Source organism: Podarcis raffonei, chromosome 3 (assembly GCF_027172205.1).
Source record: "Podarcis raffonei isolate rPodRaf1 chromosome 3, rPodRaf1.pri, whole genome shotgun sequence".
NCBI lineage: Eukaryota > Metazoa > Chordata > Lepidosauria > Squamata > Lacertidae > Podarcis > Podarcis raffonei.
In genome coordinates, this window is record NC_070604.1 from 59200690 (window position 1) to 59208043 (window position 7354).

The 7354-nt window shown below is 43.3% G+C and overlaps 1 non-coding gene across 1 annotated transcript; it reads left to right on the forward strand.

Moving 5' to 3' along the window:
* The first annotated feature begins 3415 nt into the window (after positions 1-3415).
* Positions 3416-3490, forward strand: TRNAK-CUU (transfer RNA lysine (anticodon CUU)). The gene has a single exon. It is a non-coding gene; the product is annotated as a tRNA-Lys (tRNA).
* The last annotated feature ends 3864 nt before the right edge of the window (positions 3491-7354 follow it).

Below are 7354 nucleotides of genomic sequence, written 5' to 3' on the forward strand. Positions count from 1 at the left end.
TTTGTCAAATATTTTTAGCCTAACAAAAAAGGCCAAGCCTAACTTGGCATTAGGGGAATACACAGAAAAATATGGATTTGTTTAAATCAACACTTTACCTTCATCTTGTGCAATGTGTGTGTGTGTGTGTGTGTGTGTGTAGAGCTATATATGTACATGTGTATATAAACACACAGAAAGGCAGCAAAGCCCACAATGTTGCTTAAGAGTTAGAATTTACCTTCTTGGAAGCCATTGGGAGTTTTTTGTTCCCTCTCATGGAGATTTATCACCAAACTAATTCCCAAGGCTTTATAAAGCTGTCTGTCTAGAATTTCCATGTTATAAATTGCTCTTGTTTGGGTACAATTTGAATTATTTTCATTAGCCTCACAGCTGGGGCCTGACCAGAGTTAGGCTAAAAACTTCAGACAAGCTCTACAGATTTTGCAATTAGTCTGCCTCTCTCCTGTCACCCCCAAGGAAATGAAAGGCAGGGAAGTTTACACTTCAAGTTAATGTTTTAGAAGTGTTTGAGGCAGGAAGCAAATGGGCTTTTTCATAAGATGGAGGATGTTTTGATAGCCAGTGTGGTCTACTGGGCTGAAGGCTGGATTTACCCCTGGGAGACATGGATTCAAATAATAACCTAGCAATGGGGCATATTGGGTGGCCCTGGGCAAGTCGTTTCCTCCAATCCAGAGCTTGAGCTCTGTGTACACTCTGAACTGCACACATTTCTTATATGAATTTGGGAAGCCTGATCTACAAGACTAAGTGTGAAGTCAGTAAACTTTCCCCATTTGCTTATTCTCCGATCTGACCCCATTTGCTGCAACTTCTGACAGACATGTTTCCGCTGTCCATTTTTTAAAGCCATGGGCCATCACCATGTCTTAGGCTTTATGCCCTTGGTCACTCTGCACTCAATTTTGTCTGCCTTGCATCTACATCCTGTCAGTGTCACTGGTGACCCACAGATCTAATAGCAGAAGAGGAGGAGAAACATTTCTATCATCATATTGTTGATAGCAATGGCTTGGATTCTGAGTTGCCCTCCTGCAAATTCAAAGGCTCTGATCCAGTGGGTGCTACTACTGGTGGAAGGGAGGAGGCCATTTTCACCAATGCCTCTGAGACACCCCCCCATGCCACCTCCCACATTGAAAGATCCCATGATGCTCTAGAGCAGATATTCATGGGCTAAATTAGACTGAAGCCGGGAATCAATGAAAATCACCTTTTCCGGCCTACCACAAGTGAACTGAGGAAGATAGGAACTGTCATATTCCAAGTCACATCATGGGCCCATGAAGCTCAGTATTGCCTTGAATGACTATCAGCAGCTATCCACGGTTTTACTCAGCCCTATGTAGACACGGGTGGGATGCGGGTGGCACTGTGGGTTAAACCACAGAGCCTAGGACTTGCTGATCAGAAAGTTGGCAGTTCAATCCCCGCGATGGGGTGAGTTTGTGTTGCATGGTCCCTGCTCCTGCCAACCTAGCAGTTCGAAAGCACGTCAAAGTGCAAGTAGATAAATAGGTACCGCTCCGGCGGGAAGGTAAACGGTGTTTCCGTGCGCTGCTTTGGTTCACCAGAAGCGGCTTAGTCATGCTGGCCACATGACCTGGAAGCTGTATGCTGGCTCCCTCGGCCAATAAAGCGAGATGAGCACCGCAACCCCAGAGTTGGCCACGACTGGACCTAATGGTCAGGGGTCCCTTTACCTTTACCTATGTTGACACACTAGAGATTGAACCTGAGACCTTCTGCATAAAAATAAACAGATGCTCTACCACTAGGAACAAATGAATCTGTTCATTTCAGGCTCCCATGGTTTCTCATTTTTCCACTCTTAAATTCAGTTGTCCACATTTCCAAACTAGCTAGGTTCTATTCATTGATCTTATTGTTCTTACCAGGCAATGGAGGGGAAGCTGGTATTTCACACAACCTGCTTCAGAGTTGCTAAGAGCTTAGTAAGTGCTGGAGGAGACTCTTGAGAGTCCCATGGACTGCAAGAAGATCAAACCTCTCCATTCTTAAGGAAAGCAGCCCTGAGTGGTCACTGGAAGGACAGATCCTGAAGCTGAGGCTCCAATACTTTGGCCACCTCATGAGAAGAGAAGACTCCCTGGAGAAGACCCTGATGTTGGGAAAGATGGAGGGCACAAGGAGAAGGGGACGACAGAGGACGAGATGGTTGGACAGTGTTCTCGAAGCTACCAGCATGAGTTTGACCAAAGTGTGGGAGGCAGTGGAAGACAGGAGTGCCTGGCGTGCTCTGGTCCAGGGGGTCACGAAGAGTCGGACATGACTAAACGACTAAACAACAACTAGTACATTAAAACTGAATCAGAGGCTAATAGACTGCCAGTGCAAATCCCTTCGCATGGCCATGATCTGCACCCCGTAAAAGGCATCATTCACCACCACTGCCGTGGGACTCTGCATCCACTGTAGTCTCTAAACTGACCATAAGGAAGCCCCACAAACAGCACATGACAGTAGTCGAGACACGAGGTTTCCAGTGCGTGTGTCACAGGAGCGAAGCACCAAACTTTCCTGGAATGAGAGCCAGTAGCAATAGTAGCTTCCACAAAGCATCAGCCCATCTAAGGCAGCTAAGTGAAGTTCATCAGCTAACTGGGTCTGAAAAACAAAATATTATAATCTTACATTTTTAGAATATTTCACAAGGGAAGAACCTCTTAATATTCAGCATCTGATTTTTCCAGAGTTCCCTCTGGGATTATAAGAAACGAGAAGGCAGTGTTATCTCATGTATATTCCAATAAAAAGCAAACATAGTGGCTAAAATTCCGTTCTTGGTTGCAGCCACCTAACACCACTGAGGCATACGCGGTTTGGTGAGTGTAACTAAGGACAGAAGCTGATCTTTATTTTAATGTGGGGGATAAAAACAAACATGGCTTTGAAAATGCAGCATGTTTACTCTTTAAAGCTGACGGCAGGAAAAAGAATGGATTTTATGTCAGGGGTAGTTAATTCCACAGAGATGATGTCTGAAAAGGAACGGCTATTTGCAATTTTGGGGGTTGAGATGGATGAATTGTCACGTGTGATGTCAGAGCATGCTGTGTGGCAAACGATTAAATAAACAGATAGCTGCTCAAGCAAGATATTTTGAATTTGCTGAGAAGCCAAAGACACTACAAATACTCTCCACTCACTGGAATAAAATCACTCAGTCGTGCTGTGACCACACAGAAGGCTTTACATATGCATCAGTGGCGCTTGCCTTGCGCTGGGAAAGGCCCATTATCGAGCTCAGTGGTAGAGCACAGGCTGTGCATGGAAAAGGTGTCAGGTTCTATTCCCAGCCACTCCAGATAGGGCTAGAAAAGACTCCTGACTGAATTCCTAGAGAGTCATGGCTGGTCAATGCAGAGCAACATTTCCCAACCTGTGGGTCATGGGATAGCTCAGTCGGTAGAGCATGAGACTCTTAATCTCAGGGTCGTGGGTTCAAATCCCACGTTGGGCAAAAGATTCCTGCATTGCAGGGGGTTGGACTAGATGGCACTCATAGTACCTTCCAACTCTATGATTCAAAAAGGAATTCAAGACCTGTCTGCAGAAGAAGAATCAAGAGGGCACTCTAAGTGCAGTCCTAATTTTTTCCTGTGCAGACATGTCTTGATTTCAGTGTTTTTTGAATTTGGTGCCTTTTTTGTGTTGCCCTGAATGGCGACAGAAATTAAAAATGTACTCAGTTTAAGCCACAGCTGCAAAGGAAGATTTTTTTGGGGGGCAGTCATGACTTGAATTTTCATTCACCTGTTGCTGTATGACAGCAGGTGATTGACAGATGGGCAGCCCCACCCAATGTGGTCACTTCTGGGATCAGCCTCCCCCCCTTGGCCTACACTGCATTATCAGCTGGTCTCCACCCCTGGGACCACTGAGCTATGGCTCATCCCCAGGACTGGAGACATATGAATGTACAGACACCCTACCCCCGAGGTTGCCATCTTAAGGATCTTACCTCATTGATGTTTCCATCTAGTGTTTTGCATATCTTTTTGTTGTTGTTGATAGATGCCTCATTTATTGTGATCAGAGTATCTGCTTTGTATCCAGAAAGCCAGATTCAACCTACGGCATCTCCAGGTAGGACTGGGAGAGAACTCTAGCTGTAACCCTGGAGACCCTCTGCCAGCCAGTGCATACACAACTGAGATAGATGGGCCCATTGGCTTGACTCCGTAGAAGGCAACTTCCAGTGATTTACAAGAGGTCCAAATGTGTAAAGATCCCGACAGCTTAGCTGAGTTGTGATAGTTGGTAATTAGGACCGGGTTCTGTTCTCTGAGCTTGCAAACTTGCAAATTGGTTATTTAAGACTGGGCCTCAGGCATGTAGCTACAGTATATATTGATTTTTTTAAGCCAGCAGGTTTAATTTTAGGATTGCCATTTGCACTCCATGACATTTTAACTGCATGCCACGCCACAGTTTGCTCTTGTGCTTCAAGCATTAGTTCTATACATGTAGAAATAATAATAACGATCTCCTCTACCTTACAGGATTGTTGTAAAGGATAGATGCTATAAGAGTAGTAATCATAACACTACTAATATAAATAAAGCATTCACCATAAAAACCAGTGGGATTAAATATTTTCAGGATCATAGTCTAATCCATCAGCTACACTTTGTATAATTGCAAAGCAGTGGGTGGGACAGTCCTTTTTTTTTAAAGGACATTCTTTTTAATGAAAAGCATGCATATGTCTTCATCCAGGCAAGAGTTCTCTCATGAAAGATGACCTGATGTTTGTTTGACATATCATTAATACTTGGCAGTTGGATGGCAATTTTCAAATCATCTACCATGTAATTTGTGACTGGTTTTGGCATTTTTGGTTAGCATGCAAAAATATCACAGCTGCTAACATGATCATCATCTCTTCTCTCCCAACATCACAAGCACCCATTAAAGCAGCATACTAGTGATAATGTTATGGGTAGATTTGTTTTAGAATCATAGAATTGTAGAGTTGGAAGGGACCATGAGGGTCATCTAGTCCAGCCTCTTGCAATGCAGGAATCTTTTGCCCAATGTGGGGCTCACTTATTTTATGAAAAATAGTTTAATCTTTTCTCTGAACTGTCGGTAGTAGGCCGGTGCTTCTAAGAACGTCAATGGACGGCAAAAGTAGGATGGGCAGTCGGGATTTTGGAACAGAATAAGTAGTATTCAGATTATACCATCAAAGTAAACTTTGAAAGCACATTTCCAATTTTTTTTAATAGAAAAGAAAAATGATAATATCTAGATCTGGAATGAGAGATGCTGCAGGTATTCAGTAGTTACTGAGAAACAAAAAACTAGATTCCCCCCACCCTTCAGTATACCTGAAGGAGCGTTTCCACCCCCATTGTTCAGCCTGGACACTGAGGTCTAGCGCCAAGGGCCTTCTGGCGGTTCCCTCACTGCGAGAAGCGAAGTTACATTGAACCAGGTAGAGGGCCTTCTCGGTAGTGGCACCCACCCTGTGGAATGCCCTCCAATCAGATGTCAAGGAAATAAATAACTATCTGACGTTTAGAAGACATTTGAAGGCAGCCTTGTTTAGGGAAGTTTTTAATGTTTGATGGTATTTTTAATATTTTGTTGGAAGCTGCCCAGAGTGGCTGGGTATACCCAACCAGATGGGCAGGGTATAAATTATTATTATTGCCACAAAGCAAATGATAGGTACTGCACTGTACTGCATCATCATAATCATAAACCTTTCACCCATAAGCACCATTCCTCAGTCTCAGGTGTGTAGAGACTGACTATGCTTACCTTCTCATTGATGTAAGAAGTGCACTTTGCATGTGCCAAGAGGCACTCCCAGGACTTAGGGCTCAACCAAATTTCTGCTCGGCCCATGATTTCTAGGCACAGGTCTGAGAGATTTTTCCTTTCTCCCACCATTTTCCCTGGGAAAACCTACTGTTTACTGCTGAATCGGAACAAATGTCAATAAAGTTTTCAGGAGACTGACATTTGTTCTGATTCAGCAGTAAACAGTGGGTTTTCCCCGGGAAAGCGACTGAGCAAAATAAAAAACCTCACAGTCCCGTGCTTAGAAATCATCACAGGATAAATGGAAGTGTGTATAAGTCCTTAGTCCCAATATCTTCCAGTGAGGTGGTGGGGCTTGGTTACTTGTTTTTGATAGCCAAGGCTAACCATATATTGTCCTTGTTCTGAAGATGATGCTAAACTGATGCTAAACACAAGTATGCATAGTATTGCTCATTGTCAATGAGTGACAACTGATGAAAGGTGATTTGTGTGCAGAGAAAGTCTAAAGTAATCTGGGGCTGTGGGTTAAATGGTTGAGTAGCTCTCAAGGCAGTGTGGACATTCAGTGACCTGATTTCTTTGCCTCATTTCACCTGATAAATGAGCCCAGTGCAGTGGGAACTTCATGACTTCAGAAATCAGTGAATGGGATAATTGAGTATATGGAGAGGATTTATTTGGAAACCTTTCACATGGTTGCAGCAACTGTGGAAGGATATCATTGCAACCACTTCCTTGGTCTGTTTATCTTCAGGAGAACAACTCAAGCACTCCATAGTTCATAGCATAATTACACTGGGAACCGAGGAATTTTTTATTTTATTTAATCAGGCATAGTAAAATAATGTTATAATGAAGGCTACATCTTCAGCTTAATTCAGCAGAACCACAGAAATGCTGGCCAAAATAGGAGAAAGGGACTTTCGCCATTCAGCCATAGCATAATCAGTAGGTGCCAAACAACTTATTGTGATGTACACAACTCATATCTGGATCCTGATTTTTCTGAAAGCTTGATCTGATTATCTCTCCTTTCCAGTTTTAAATCCTGTTGGCAAACTGCAGTGCTTGGGTTGAGGTGGGAGAGCGGTCTGGAGGAGAAAATATTTTGTTCCGCCATGCATTTTCTGGATGGCTTTCCCTCTTTCAGCTCATTTGTGTATAAAATGCAGGAAATGGCATTTTTCAAAAGAAAAAAAAAACAATTCTGTAAAAGCAGTGGTGCCTATTATGTGCTAAGATCACTATGTATATTTTATGAGTCAAACATTCCCAGCATTTGTCAAAGAATCTAAGATCCCAGCATCCCCTAGGGTGATGTAAACATTCCATCAGCCAGGACATAAGTGTGTGGCTGTTATGAAATCATTGTGGCTTCTGTTCATATTCCATTTTTAAGCTATTTTATCAAAACTGGTATTTCATCTAGCTCAATGCTTCTCTGGGCTTGGGACCTCCAATAGGCTTCAGTGCCACAGCCATGGCCACCCTCCATTTTGGAGTACATTTTCAGCAATGTGCTGGTGACACTACTTTTCCTTTAGAAATC